Below are 15,694 nucleotides of genomic sequence, written 5' to 3' on the forward strand. Positions count from 1 at the left end.
TTTAGCACAGCCCTGACCCATTTTCCAAATGTTGTGGATCTGCTCCAGCATTTGTTAATGCCTCTTTGAAGTGGAAAAACATGCATGTTCACACAAACATACAAGGCATTAGCATATCAATCAGCTGTGTCACTGCAACAAAGGGCAAGCATGTCATTAGCGTGTTGTGGACACCAGGTCAAGGCTTGTCATTAGGATAGAGAGAGGGAGGTAATGACTGATTTATACATGCCGTACAGTGAGAATAATCTACAAGCTCACGACAACGTGGCACACACCCTTAATAAAGCACTAATAATACTGAATGATCATGCACCTGCTTATTCCCAACGGAAAACACCACCGTGACTTCATCCCCCGCATTATATTTGTGCCTTCAAGATTCTGAAGATTCTCGAATCTTGAGAGTGAATTGTGAATCTTGAACCTTGCATCTTGAGTATACTCATGGGACTTAACAGGATTTGAGACTAGGCTACTGCTATGTGACCATAAATAATCCACCTCAAGTATCCTCTCTTACTTCAAAGTGATGCCGGCTGAAGATTAGCATTGTGTGTGTGTGTGTGTGTGTGTGTGTGTGTGTGTGTGTGTGTGTGTGTGTGTGTGTGTGTGTGTGTGTGTGTGTGTGTGTGTGTGTGTGTGTGTGTGCGTGTGTGTGTGTGTGTGTGCGTGTGTGTGTGTGTGTGTGTGCTCGCTCGCAGTGCAGGGATAAAGATAAATGAGTTGTATTGCAGGAAAAATATTATAATTTTTGTTTGGTGAAAGGAAGCGTTTGTGTTTGTAAGGTGTGAGGCATGCGCTTCTGCCCTCACAGGCTGAGGTGATTTGAAATTCCAGGGCATTGGCAGGGGCAAATCCTGAAGGGCAGATAGATACGTAGAGAGATAGATAGATAGAGATACTGTAGATATATAGATAGATAGAACCTGATACTGTAGTTCCAAATTATAATCTAAATGAGATGGAAAGAGAAGTTGTGCTTGACCCTAAGTGGACGGGGGGAAAACAGCATTATTGTTGCTATTGTCCGAAAATACTGCGCAAATTTACATGGGCAGTAGCTCAGATCACACACAGAGAGAGAGGGGGGGGGTGGTCATTTATCTTTACGTTCCCACAAAATGGAACATGGTGATTATTCATGATTAATTAATTATGTGATTAATTGTGTGTGTGTGTGTGTGTGTGTGTGTGTGTGTGTGTGTGTGTGTGTGTGTGTGTGTGTGTGTGTGTGTGTGTGTGTGTGTGTGTGTGTGTCACGTGCATACATAATGTACATCCATCTATCTTTGTGACACTAGCTTCACGCTGCCAGCGGGCCAGGACATACTGGTGGCCTATAACAAAACAAGTCAGAGAGGACTGCTGAGAGAAAATGTAGAATGTGTTAATGCATACGTTATGTGGCACCCATCGTTATTAAAAATAAAAACCCATTTCACCTTCATTGGGAGTATCCAATAGCTCTAATGGCAAATGGTTTGTGGTCCATGCTATATTTTCATCACTTACTGTAACCTTTTAAATGCAACCCCAGCAGTACAAAGACATGTTGGCCTCCAATAAGTACATGCCTTCAAAGCCATGAATAATTGCAGTGGTGTAATTATGCCTGTTTCGTAAAACATGTATTCATATTAAGAGCCAGTATACAGCTGCAGCAAAAGGCTACGTTAGTACGTGCAGTGGCATAATATCCGTCCAGTTGGTACATGGCGAGGAAATGCTACTGACATAATCAAAGTTCAAACTATTTGCAGGTACATTAACTAAGGTCAAATGCTTAGGCTATACTGCCCTGGCTCTCAATGTGGGGTCCTGGGACCAGGTGTCCCTTAATGGCGTTCCAGGAGGGGTCTTCAGCTAAATGATTTAGTTAGGAACCAAATGAACCTTTACAGGTCTGTTACCCCTGAGAGTGTTCTAATGGAACCAAATGGACCCGTATCGTATACACTTTCAGGGTTACATTAACATAGTGGATTTTACAAGTATACATTGGACTCCTAGCCCCATATGGAACCTCTCCTCTGCTCATACTGTAGCTCCGAGATGAGGTCCGAGATGAGGCTTACCACTCCGCCATGTTTCAGAACCAGCGCATATTTTCCAGTTTCCACTATACAAAAATCCTTTTCCGTGCATCATATCCAAAAAGCAGCCCCAGCACTCTCAGATGTTTTGTTTATTAATGGACAAGAACATCTAAGTTCTGACGGTTTGAAACAAGCATTTAAATATACTGTAGCTTATTTAGTCGGCTGGTTCCATGTTTTTCAATGAAGTTGTGGCCGCAGTGGCAACATTACTGCCTCCCCTGGTCAGATGTTGAATTGGATTTTCCAAGAACATGCAGGGGGAAAATCCAATTCCGGTGGGACCTCATCTCGGAGCTACAGTCTGAGTGAGGGAGAGGTTCCATATTGGGCTAATTGGAATCCCAGCAATAAAAATGGCGGGTCCGTGTCCTAATGCAGAGAATCAAGGTTCACTTGAACATCTCTAAAGAGTTTGCAACCCACCCATCAGACCTTAAAGGGACACTTCACCCTTTTTGCAAAAAAAAATATGTTAATGACGTTTAGAAGCTTTAGATCACTTTTCTGGGGGTATTTATGTGTGTAATATGTGGTTTTAGATATTTTAGATTGTAGCAGTGAGCCTGTTGTCTCTGATGTCATGGACACTGGTCTCACTACCTTCCTGGACTACAATTCCCATAATTCTTTGGTGCACTGCTCCTCCTTGTGGATAGGGGGGAGAGCTGTCTTACTGAGACAACATGTAGTCCAGGAAGGAAGTGAGCCCAGTGTCCATGACATCAGAGACAACAGGCTCACTGCTACAATCTAAAATATCTAAAACCACATATTACACACATAAAGACCCCCAGGAGTGTGTTCTAAAGCTTCTAAACGTCATTAACATATATTTTTATGCAAAAAGGGTGAAGTGTCCCTTTAACACAGCAGAACAAAAGCAGTCAGATGGGTTGGTTGATCTTCAGAGCAGGATAAGTTGTGTTCCTGACTTGGTTCAATGGAACTAACCTTAAGTTCGTATTTGTCGGCATCACAATAAAAGCAAAAAAAAATCTCATTTATTTTAATAAAATATAATGCTAATTGCTGTATCATCCTTAAAATCGTAGTGTTAGCCAATTAGTTGGGGGCCCACTTGCAATGTCCTCATGGCCCATACAGTAGGTTGATATAATGACTGTCCTAATGGGTCGTTGAAATTAAAACGTTTTGAGCTACTGTAAAAGCGTGCTGGTTGCAATGCATACTGTTCTCTCCACTATAACGCCAAGCCACATTCCTTTCTCAAGAAGTCTGCCAGCCCTCACCGCAGATTAGCTTTAACATTCATGTCAAGGAAGGGTGATGCTGTTTTTCCCAGAGAGCTGATGAGTCAGGAGGTGGAGGTTTTTTTTACGCTTTTCGATTTGTTGACTTGAACATAAACTGTTCTGGACAGGAGCGCAGCCTATAGTAAGTTGTCATGGCAATGTATCTCTGTAAAGAGAGCTACAAATGTGATGTCAAAATGCCACGGTTAAACACATGAACTATACACTCCCTATTATGGGCATTTCACAACGGGTAGACGTTTAGCAAGATAGATTTGCAGATCTATAACCTTACCATGCATGCGCCACAACACATTGTGAGCTTGGTGATTGGTTATTTTCATCATTTGATGTACAACAAAGTATTATAAGGTCTACGTGGTTAAACTGGGTTAAAAGTCAGTATGCTGGCTAACCCACTAATCCTGCTTTGTGACATAGGGCCCTTGTGTCCTGTCTGTCTCCTGTGTTGTATTCACTGAAAATAGCTTGCCCATTTGAGCCCACAGAAAAGATCAACACTGTAGCTATTCTCTGATGTAACAATCGCAACATTGTGCAACCACGTACAACTCACTGATTGCAATGTGTAAACCTATGTAAATTCACCCATGCAACTCTAGGCAAGAAGAAAATTCACATTTAATAATTTTTATTTACCATTTCTTATAAAATTGTCAGCGAAATGTGAAACTAATTGTATTGATTAATCATATAGGCTACTGTATTTAATGTGATGTATATTAAATTAATATCTGAATATGCTGCCATGCTTCAAGGCTATGATTTAGAGTGAAACCATATCACTGCAAAAATCCAAGATTTGGCAGATTCCTGGACATTTTACTCGTTATTGACCGAAACACTATAATACACTGGGTCAGTCTATCTCTTGAAGATAAACTGTCAAGATGGGAATTCCGTTCCAAAGCATTTAACGTATTTCAGACTTGTAAGCCTGATCCACCTGCCTCCTACAGTACCATTTACAGAGATAGACGGCGACTGCAAATTACTGCAATTCAGTCACCTGTTTGAGCCATGAAATGCTAAAAATATCTTTCTTGGTAGACAGCAGACATCATTATACTGTACGTTGTACAGTACAACAGCAGGCAATCTATTTGAGGCTTTCTTTCTTTCTTTAGCAATTAACTTGAACCCTACTGTAGCATCCATATTCTGGGCATAGAACTGAACTATATTCTGTGAAAACATAGCAGATCTACAGTACAACTTAAGTTCACACAACACATCATAACTGCATGAGCTTGGCTATTTTCCATGAAGAGGCAAGAAAGGTAGACCCCCGGAGGGCCCTGGTCAACGATATGGTTAAAGGAGTTCAGTAGTTCACCCCAAAAATGACAATTTTATTTTTATTTATTTTTTGCATTCCTAAGCCAATCATTTGAAGACCGGGTGGCTGCTCAGTGGGATACTCTTGAGTCTCCTTCTGGATAGACTCCACCGGTCATCAAATTATTGGCTTTTGGGATGCGACAAAAATAAATATATTGCTAGAAAAAAAACACATTGGGGTGTGAACTACTCCTTTAAGTGGTTAATACAGTATGTTCATGAATCTCAATGTTGGCCCTCGTGGTGGTATTATATGTTGAAAGCCTTGTTTTTTAAATCAGGGAATACTGACTGACTCAAACAAGAACAACAAAAAAAGACAACAAAACAGTAAAATTACTCACCATCAACACACAACAAAGAGTATTAATATTATAATATTAAATAAATTGCAATAATGCTCAACTACAGAGACAGGCTTAGGCAATTTGTTTTTCTCTACACTCCCTGTACAATAGCACCTCTGCCAAGAAACAGTCTGTGTAACTTTTTCACATGCATGACGGGTTGCGGAATAGCTGCATTCTTGTAAAACAAGTCGTTTGAGGAAAGAGGGAGGCTTGTACCTAACCATGCTTCTGAGATAAGTAACTTGGGGGAGTTCCGAAAGGCCTTAGCCTACTTCACTTCAAGTGAGTGTGTGCAGCAGGAATAAGGAACAACACAACAGCCGCAGAGCAGACTGCACGGTATCTGACTCCACAATGTCTCCTTGAAACCCAAAGCCCATGTCTGTGCCTTATTGAGGTTCAGGATCTTTCAGCCTTTTTTTATAAGCCCATGCTTGCTGGTTTCTAACAATAATATCCAGATGGCAAAAAATGTTCTGTTCAGTCGGTTGTAGGAAATGCATGCCGTGTTTTTTGGCTTTGCTTGTGCAGGCAGGCATGTCATCTGTCAGATGTATTCACAGTCATCTCGGCTACCAGTGCTGTTGTTTTGCCACTTTATACAGTTGACTATTTCAACACACTCCAGGTTTCGTCGTTCTCCACTCTCCAGGTGACCGTGTGTGTCCTTGGAGAGTCACGCCGAGGACACTCTGAGGTGGTTCCCAAACCTTTTAGCCCCGTGACCCAAAAGATCTTCCAGATATTTTCTAAAATGATCTTCACCTTAGTGGTTCGGGCCATATATGAACGTATTAGTTGGATCGGCCATAACGACTTGTTACAAAAAAACTGTTTTGCATGCCATTCAACTTTTGCTGAAGTAGCTGCCGTGGGTTCGAAGCTTCAATCTATACGAACCCTGTTGGAGGAGGGAAGCCAGGCGGTGAGGGTGCCACTACATGTACGTACACCTGTCAGCGGGGAGTGTAGGGTGGGAGGAGTAGCTTGCTCTATGTCCTCCTGAAGGGGTCTCCTCACTGACAGCTAAGTCAGTAGGATACAACAGCCTTGACAACACACAGGAATGTGTGTGGGGAGGAATTAATCGTGGAGGGAAAAAGAGAATTTCATCCATTTCCAACTTCTATACAGAGAGACCTGCAGTCGAGCTGCCCAGGAGGGAGGTTAATAGAATTGCGGTTGTCTGTGCCAGAGCAAGTTAGAAAGTTTAGTTTAAGGGAAGATTGGAGCCAGGCATCTAGTGAATTCACAAGGTTGGAGTACAAGAATGTGACTGGCTTCAGTGTTGTGTTGTGTGGGAACTAATCAATAAGCAAACTGAACGTGGGACTATACCTAATGGTGGAGGTGTGGATCCATAACATTGAATCAGGACTCTGTGTCCTGTGTCTATTTTTGTCTCCACCAGGCCGAAGGTATGGGGAGAGTATCTTTTGCACTCCGTCCGTGTGTCCGTCCGTCCGTCCGTGTACAGCTAATCTCCGGCACCGTTGGCCCGGTCGATGCCAATCTCCAAACTATGCACACACACCAACGACGAACCTCTGCCCCAATTTTTCCACAGTGGCCTGTTATAGCGCCACTATCAGGCCGATTTTAGAAAAATGCATTTCTTTATATTACTTTTAAACATTTTATCTATGTACATCACATAATTCCCCCTAGGCTGAGGAAGAAATGCCACATTTTTCCAACAACGCTTCTATCCTGGTGGAGACCTGTGCCCTGAGGGGCACTTTTTCTAGTTGTATCATTGCTCTCATGCTCTGTAATGTACTGTCAGATGTCATGTTCTTATGTTCTGTGTGGACCCCAAGAAGACTGCTGTTATGCATCAGCTAATGGGGATCCTAATAAACTCTAAACTCTATAGCTGGCTTATATATCGGTCGTGAGCACAGGCCTTATTGAAACGGAGCTGTACAATCATTTCATTTTGCTCATTGTTATTGTTTTAGGGCTTGTAAATTAACTTGAGAAATCTACAATATAGAATCTTCAACAGAGCCCTGAGAAGACTCGTTTCAAACGTAGTGATATTACATTTGTAATTAAACTCTTACTCTATTGTTTTATTGAGTGAGTACGTTTAGTTATTCCTTTGAAATAAACAACTCCTCTCATGGCGCCATCTAGCAGATGTTTTGCATTGGCACCGACCACATTAAATAAGATATCTACTATGGTTTGTGTACTGATGGGGAATCCACAAATAATGCCATCCACCATCACTCACTGCCTTGGAATCATGGTGCAGGCTCAGTTTAGCTCTGTGACATGGCTCTGATGACTTGCTTTGCTTATCTTAATCATAAATGTCCTTCGCACCCTCTGTGTCCACAAAATTCCAACTCTGGGCCAAAACATGCAGCTATTCCATAATATTTTGCACTTATAAAGGCAGTCTCTACCTTGTATTCACCTGTCAAAATGCGGGCTCAAGCATTAAAATCATCAGCGGTATGCAGGGGAAGATAATGCAGAAGTTCAGAGACTACCGACCAAATTATTTCAGAGGATTAGCCTCCCAACTGTCATCTTTGCCTTGCTCAGTCTGGCATTCAGAAGCCCGCTGACTCCATGGACAAATGGCAACCTTTGACTTTGAACGTTTGTAGTTGTTCTGCTTACCCCCAATAGACCCCCATCCAATAATAGACAGTGGTGGAACACAGTTCTGCATACAAATATTCAGACATGGATTGCTCTGAAAAAGGAATGTATTTTATGCAGTGGCACGGTACAGTCCCTACAATTAATAAAGAATTATCATTGCCGGAGCTGTTGAAATGAGATCGTCCTGTAGGCAAAATGCCAAATACCGGTACAGTATACTCTATGGAGGCTGGGGGCAAGGAAGACTCTTACTCATAAACAGGACAAAGCAATGGGTATACAGTATTTGTACAAACACAGACAAACAATAACTCCAGCTCTAACACTGCTTCTCAATAGGGGATACAAAGGCAATCACAACAGTATTGTGACTCTGATGTCTATGTGTGCTTGTGTGCGTGCTTAATGCTGGCCAAGAACCTCTAGTGCTCTCTCAAGTAAACTTGAGAGGACACTCCAATTACAGGAATTTGTGTGACATCACGACAGTATTTCGTGTGACATCTTATCATGTATTCTGTATATCTGGAATGACCTTTAACACAGCTTATTCAGATAGTTCAAACATATCTCTTCAATCTTGTCAATTTGTTCAATATGGTCTTCTACTCTGCGCAGCTGCTTGAAGATTTCATTTAAAATCAGCACCAGCTACTCATAATACCATTCTGTCAGGCTTGGGGGTGCTTACTAGGCTTGTGTTGGATGTCCGTGTCCAAGGAAGAAAATAAAATATAGTGGAAAGTAATACATTATATAAGTTATATACTAAAACTAAAACACTGACAACACATTGTGAAATGGAAAATGCACAGCTCCTTTGAACAATGTGCGTATGCGTGACATGAGGGAGCCCTTCTCCTCGGCCCGCCCTACTGACATCTGACATTTATGACTTTACGGAGACAATACAGATCAACGCTGCCGTCGATTTACTTAACCACTTTCAGTTTCACTTAAATTACATTTTCAAAAATACCAGATCTACAGTACAAGCTCACAACAGGTCGCATTGCGAATGACAGACTGACTTAACCACTCTCACTCTCAAGAAAAATAAATAAATAGCTTTATAAACAGATCTACAAGCTCACAACGTGTCGCTATACGTATTGTGAGCTTGTAGATCGGCAATTCTTTGCTACTTTTGTGTGACACTATATTATGACACGCACACGAAACAAAGTGGAAATACAGAGATAGCTACAAGGTTTTTGCCCGACATCAAACAAAATGATAGTTGCACCCAATTTGCTCCTTTTATTCCAGACTCCCCTCAGTTGATCGGCACCGCACCGCCTCGGCGCATGCTAGCCTATATATAGCCGTCGAACATCACAGAACACGACAGGCTGTTTATAATGCCCGCCAGGGATCAAAACATGTGCACTTCCTAAATCATTGGACGTAATGGAAAGTGAGCAGGTGATGGCGATACACCTACGTGCCCCACCTACACACCTAATTAATATTCAGACGCCTCTGACAGCTGCGCGATTCACATGCCAATCACCCTGCCACTGGGCAATTAGAAGGAGAGGAGAACAATCCAGCTGCAGCTAATCTGATGGGAAAGGTGGAGAGGAGGGAGAGGGAAAGCCACAGATGGAGATGGATGAGGGAGAGAGAGACGGGGGAGGGTTGAGGCCTAAGGCTTTGTGTCCACTAAAGTGTTTCTCTTCCCTGCTGAAAAACGCCATGCAGGCGCTTGCCTAGTAAAAACGCTTCCAACTGCCCTGTGTTTCAGCTCCTGGCAAGTAGGCGAAAACGGCACGCGTGAATGCACAAGCTAATTTCACTATTTTTTAAATAGGGCTTTTCATTAAAAAAATGTCTCATCAAAATAAAAATAAAAGTACAGCATGACCCCTTGATTGAAATTGATTAAAAACGTGCATAGCATAGCACTATATGCATAGTTTCATTATAGATATTACACTGTTACGTTCTTAGCTTACTTACTGTATGATTCATGATAACTATACTTCTTTATGTATATAATGTATTGACAATATTCAGACCGCGGCCATCTTGCCAGCAAGGTGCTAACTAGGTGCAACTTCCCATTGACAGCCCATTCACCCAAACAGAAAAGTCCTATCTGATTGTATTAAACAACATCAAAATCACCAACATTGCAGCTGTGCAAAAAGCTTGAATTATCCTCTCTCTATCTGCAAAGTGTTTGTTTCATAAAAATCCACTGTAGACATGTTATGAGCTACTTCCTGTGAAGAAATTCCTTGCAGGTGAAGTATTGGAGTTTGGAAGCACTCGTTTTTGAGTGGTGCACTCCAAGGAACAGCAATGTTCGTGTCATGTGTTGTACATGCACCTATGTGACGTTAATGAGCACCAGTATATACCAGTAGGGACCAGTAGGGGCGCTGTAGTACTGCACTGTTGCCTGCTAATGAGAGAGAGAGAGAGAGGGAGAGAGAGAGGGGAGTTGCACCACTCGGTTCACACGGGTGTGATTTTTAGTAAAACAACCTCCTGCTGCCTCCTGCATTATGTGCAAATTCAAAACAGGTGGAATGCAGGTCTGTTGAGTGATATCCAATGAGCAGATAATCTTTCCCTCAATAAGGACTGCTCCTGTCGCAAATTGATGATGGCATATGCCCATGTGTGATGCCCTATGGAATGTATGGATTGAATATGCTAATCAAAACAACGTTCCATTGGTTCCATTGATCTAAGCCGGAACACAATCAATTGATTGATCATTACATTTAAGTTAACAGGTAATATATTACCATTATCGTTGCAACATTATCGTTGCATTTCAAAGCACAGCATAGTCCCTGGTGAAACGATTAAAAAACTAGAACTGCACTCTGTCGAGTGCATACTTGCTTGTTGCACACTATGGCCTACTACTGCGCAAGCAGAGCGCGCAAATACTTTCGACCGCTACAAACTGTCAAATCTCAGTTTCTCTGTGAAGGAACGTTTGAAATGTTGATTAGGTTTAACTTTTTGCTACCTACCTACTTTATGCATGTTACGTAATGACTACTTGTGCCTGATATGGCAGTGGTGCCAGATTACATACATAAGAGCATTACCTTTAATTCTCCCAACACTAAAACATATCGTCATTACGTCACCATCGAAAACCAATTACACTCTGGCATTGGTCCTTTAATCCACATCTTTATTACGTCATCATTGAGAGCTAGTCATACATATACTATGTATATGTATGTATATGTAATTTGTAAGTTGATTAGCTGTATATTTTATCATCATTGAGAGCTAGTTATACATATGTAATTTGTAAGTTGATTAGCGGTATACTGTGGTTACTTTGCGCCAAAATCCGTCCCAGCCAACCCGCCACTTTTGATGCGTATGCAAATAAAACAGCAAATTGTGCCTGATTTGCTGGGACCAGATTACATACATGACCATATTTATTACGTCATCATTGAGAGCTAATCATACATATACTGTAATTTGTAAGTTGATTAGCGGTATACTGTGGTTACTTTGCGCCAAAATCCGTTCCAGCCAACCCGCCACTTTTGATGCGTATGCAAATAAAACAGCAAATTGTGCCTGATTTGCTGGGACCAGGTTACATACATGTATACACAGGAACATTACCTTTAATCCTCCCAACACTAAAACATATCGTCATTACGTCACAATCGAAGACAAATTACACTCTGGCATTGGGTCCTTTAATCCACATATTTCCTATGTCATTATTGAGAGCTAGTTATACATATACACACCATGTACTCTGGTCCCAGCAAATCAGGCACAATTTGCTATTTTATTTTACAAATTACATATACAGTATATAGTATATGTATGACTAGCTCTCAATGATGACGTAAGACATATGGTCATGTATGTAATCTGTCCCAGGAAATCAGGCACAATTTGCTGTTTTATTTGCATACGCATCAAAAGTGGCGGGTTGGCTTGGACGGTGCATACGGACCGGGCGAAACTATTACTTGCGCGCTCTGCTTGCGCAAGTAATAAATTGACATATGTTAAAGTGTGTGGTCATACATGCACTGAATTCTTCAAGGTTGGTAACATTTGAATGACCTCGTAGACTATGTATGCTATTTGGCTGAAGCATTGATTAGTATTGATTACTAGACAATGTCATGCTGACGGTGGCATGGCCCTTTAAGAGCCTGCTAATGGAAGCATGACACCACAATAAAAATGCACGCCAACCCAAGTGTCTGCAATGTGGACGCACATACATACATTTTAACTGTGGCGTAGTTGGACTGCTGAGAAGAAGTAAAAGCTAATGTGTAATCCTGGACCTTGAATCGATTTTTATGTAGCCTATATATTGTCTGTATGTACCCATGGCATGTTTCTGGGCAAGATATGTGTCATACGAAGGAATCATGCATACTTCCTCAGGGTTCTTGCTGTGCAGCAGCCTGCACACAGTGACAGCACCAATGTGAGGTTATTCACAGCAGCAGGCTTTGATTGGCAGCAGTTCCAGTGTGTTAATTGCTCAAAGTACAGCGAGATAAACAATGCATAGAAGTCTCACACATCCAAATGCCGTTTTAAAGTAGATGCTGGACCAAACAGAATACAGCAACAACATGAAAGAACGGTTCACACAATTTAGGCTCCCTTAAGTAATGTATTGGCACATCGACAAGTGACGTTTCAGGCTAATGCTCTTCTTAAGACTTCGCTACAGTATATATACAGAGAAACAATCATTATATACACACACTGTGACTAACAGACAATTTTGGCCTCATACTGTTTACAACTCTTATCTTGTAGTCTCACAATTCCGTCATATGGTGTCTTAGTGTAAAGGACATGGCATGGCACTTGTTTCATGCTATTTTAACTATTTTTGAAAGGTTTTTATTCCTTTAAAATTTGTTTCCCCAAAATGTTTTGCCTATCCCACTGCTGAAGGCCAAGAAACTGAGCTTATCACCTACAGTATAACACCCTATTGGAACATCCACCTCTGACAACAACAGAAGGCTGCTCTGTTAAAGACTTCTGTGAGGAAGGCAATTGCTTTGAGGGCCCTGAATGGCATGGCCAGCAGTGTATGGAACTCCAACCTCCCCGACAAATACAATTCTGCTTCTTCTGCAACGGTAGAGTCTGTTCTCCTACATGGCAGTGAATGCTGGACCCTGGAACCAACCCTGCAGAAATCTCTAGACGGGTGCTACACCAGAATGTTGCGTGCAGTACATAACATCATCAAGAGTACACGTTACCAACAAGAATCTGTATAATGGAATACCCAGGTAGTGCGAGAAAGTAGCAGCCAGGAGAATGAGACACTGTCAAAGACATGAAGAGCTGTCAGCCAGCAAACTGGTGCTGTGGGAACCAACAAACGGGCACCAGTTACGAGGACGCGACATTCCACATTAACATATGTGGATGTACTGAAGAACGACGAAGGAGCACAGAGCACCAACGAAATGGCCAGATCGTGTATGGAGAACCGGGATGACCTGAAGCGATGATGGAGGACTCGTCTGAGGACGACCTCTAGAGAGCTCCTAATAGTTAGGCTGGTTAAATGCAGAGGCTGAATTCTTAGTTATATCAAAAATTATTATAATATATACACACACATTTGACACAATGACAATTAACAGTTTGACTCCATAAAAATATTCTACGCTGCCGAGATTGTTTTATTACCTTTGGAGCATACGCTGAAGTATTTGCAGCCCCCCGTTCACTTGCATTGGGCTCAATTTCCCAGAAGCCCTAGCAGTCCAGATGATGACTTGATTTCCGGTTTCGTCGTCATAACACAACAGCCTCGTCATCAGGTCCCGGATAAATCCGTTGTTTCTTTTTAATTATTTTAAAACGGCGAATTAAACAAATGTCGGGTATAGCGTTTTACGCGCGGTGGAACACTGGATTAAACAATTAGCGGCCCTCAAACTGTTAAGCAGGCATGCATTGCAATGAAATGAATATTTAAAATAGAATATGGCCTATACCTAGCACTGTGCTGTTAGAGCCAGGGAGGCTGTTATCTTGGTGAGTTATGTGCTTGCTGTAGCTTTGAATAAAGATCAGCAGGCTGGCTCAGCCACTGAGGGGGTCGGTTTGACCTCTGAGCCCTGCAGTCACTGCAGAGGAGGAGAGAGCCACTTTGAGTTAGCCCTATAACCCAGGCATAGCCCCATCCACGTCCAATTGCTGCGGGCCAGGTTAATCGACTCGGCAAAGAGAAAGGTGGCGGGTGGAGAATTGTAGCGTGGGTAGCTGCACTTAAAGAACCAGTGACCCTGAATGGATCATAAATTATCTATCTGCTAAATGATAGGGTTTTGTAAACACAGGGCATATTGGGAAATCCATTTAGCCATGTATAAATCATTGTGGGATTCTACGCCTGAGGCCCTGGCATTGGCCAATTTCAGTGTGGGCACATTGTGATCGAGGTATTTTGCACTCCTGCTCAACCTCTATTTACTGTGCCATTTTTGTCATTTTAATTGATTGTTAAGACATTACCTCTAATAAAACAGTGGGAGTGAAATGTGGTCCTCTGACACTAGAGAGCATTCAAGAAGCATGAGGCAGCCAAGAGCAACTGGAAGATGAAGGCAATGTGACATAATCAGTGAAGACCATGGTGACTTAGCTGGCAATGTTCGTGTTTCTGATCAAGCAGCTATGGATGTGCCAGCACGCCTGAAAGAGGCTTACAGACATTTCTGAGCTGTAGATGTGTGCTTTCAGCAGGCAGAAGTTTGCTGTCCTCAATGCCCCTCATATAAAGGTCAAATCCACAAGTTTGATTGATTGGAATTAGTTTGCAAATACAAGAACATAAGATAAGACATTTTCTGTGCTTAGGTTTATGGATTCCCGAATCCGGGGCTGCATAGGCTACTGCATATAACAGTGAACCATAATGAAAATATGTTGTTTAAAGATCATTTTCTAACCTATAAATACAATTTGCAGGGGCTAAAGAAAATCCCAGATTTGAAGAGTAAACTAAGGGTCGATTCATACTCCTATTTTAGAGCCGAATAAAAGTCGGTTCGGCGCTGTAGAGCCTACAATTTGACGTCATTTGAGGTTCGGGGGGGGCGGGTACCGTCCTAAAGTCGGCTCTTCGGTGCTACTGAAATTTTCTGACGAGCCGAAATCATTTCGGCACTACAGCGCCGAAACAGGAGTATGAATCTGCCCTAACCCAAAGGCAATGGCCTCTGTGACAATAGGTGAGAGCTCCCTGCTGATTCACTTGAGCAAACCACCCCCAGCACAATGCACAGATAATAATATTATCATACACTCAGCATACACTCAGCTCCTGGTATATTATACCAGGAGCTGAGTGTATGCCCAGAAAAAATGCATCATATTAGACATATCAACATTCATTGTGATTATTTTCTACTCAGAATTTGCAATAGTTGACGATGCTGATGCAGTTCAACTTCTATCTATAAATGCACCACGTCTCTGTCTGTCTGTACTTGTGTTCGTCTGTAATGCACGTAACTCGAGAACCGTTCGGCCAACCGACTTCAAATTCGACACACGAGTTCCACACCCCCACAGGGAGTGCAGTGCCCGGTGTCGAGTCGGTCGGACCCACGGTTGTCCAGAACTGCCACAAAAGACCTCTGGCCTGTTCTGACATCACAACACTCCATATTTGGGCATATCCATCCATATCCATACACTATATACGAATAAAGGGACACGGATACAGAAATCCCCATATATGGGCATAAAAGGGACACAGACAGATGGGTGGAACGGCTCTGACATGGGTGCATACTACCGGGTGGGGCATGGATCTCCAACTTCCATCGTTACCGACTCGATGCTTTACAGCCGGGCACCTGTCTAGTTTGAATTACAGCACAGAAATTGCATGAACAAAACAATAATACATTTGTAATACTTTTTCATCACATATAATGTTAAAATGGGACTTATTTGTGTCTTTCTAGAATTACTCTAAGAAAACCTTGAATAACTGGCATTCTGG

General features: G+C 42.1%; 1 protein-coding gene across 1 annotated transcript in view; it reads left to right on the forward strand.

Moving 5' to 3' along the window:
• Positions 1 to 15,694, forward strand: part of opcml (opioid binding protein/cell adhesion molecule-like) — a 252,494-nt gene that overhangs the window by 47,272 nt on the left and 189,528 nt on the right. The gene's annotated exons all lie outside the window — the stretch shown is intronic.

This window comes from Protomyctophum bolini, assembly GCF_963924005.1.
Source record: "Protomyctophum bolini genome assembly, chromosome: 13".
NCBI classification, from domain to species: domain Eukaryota; kingdom Metazoa; phylum Chordata; class Actinopteri; order Myctophiformes; family Myctophidae; genus Protomyctophum; species Protomyctophum bolini.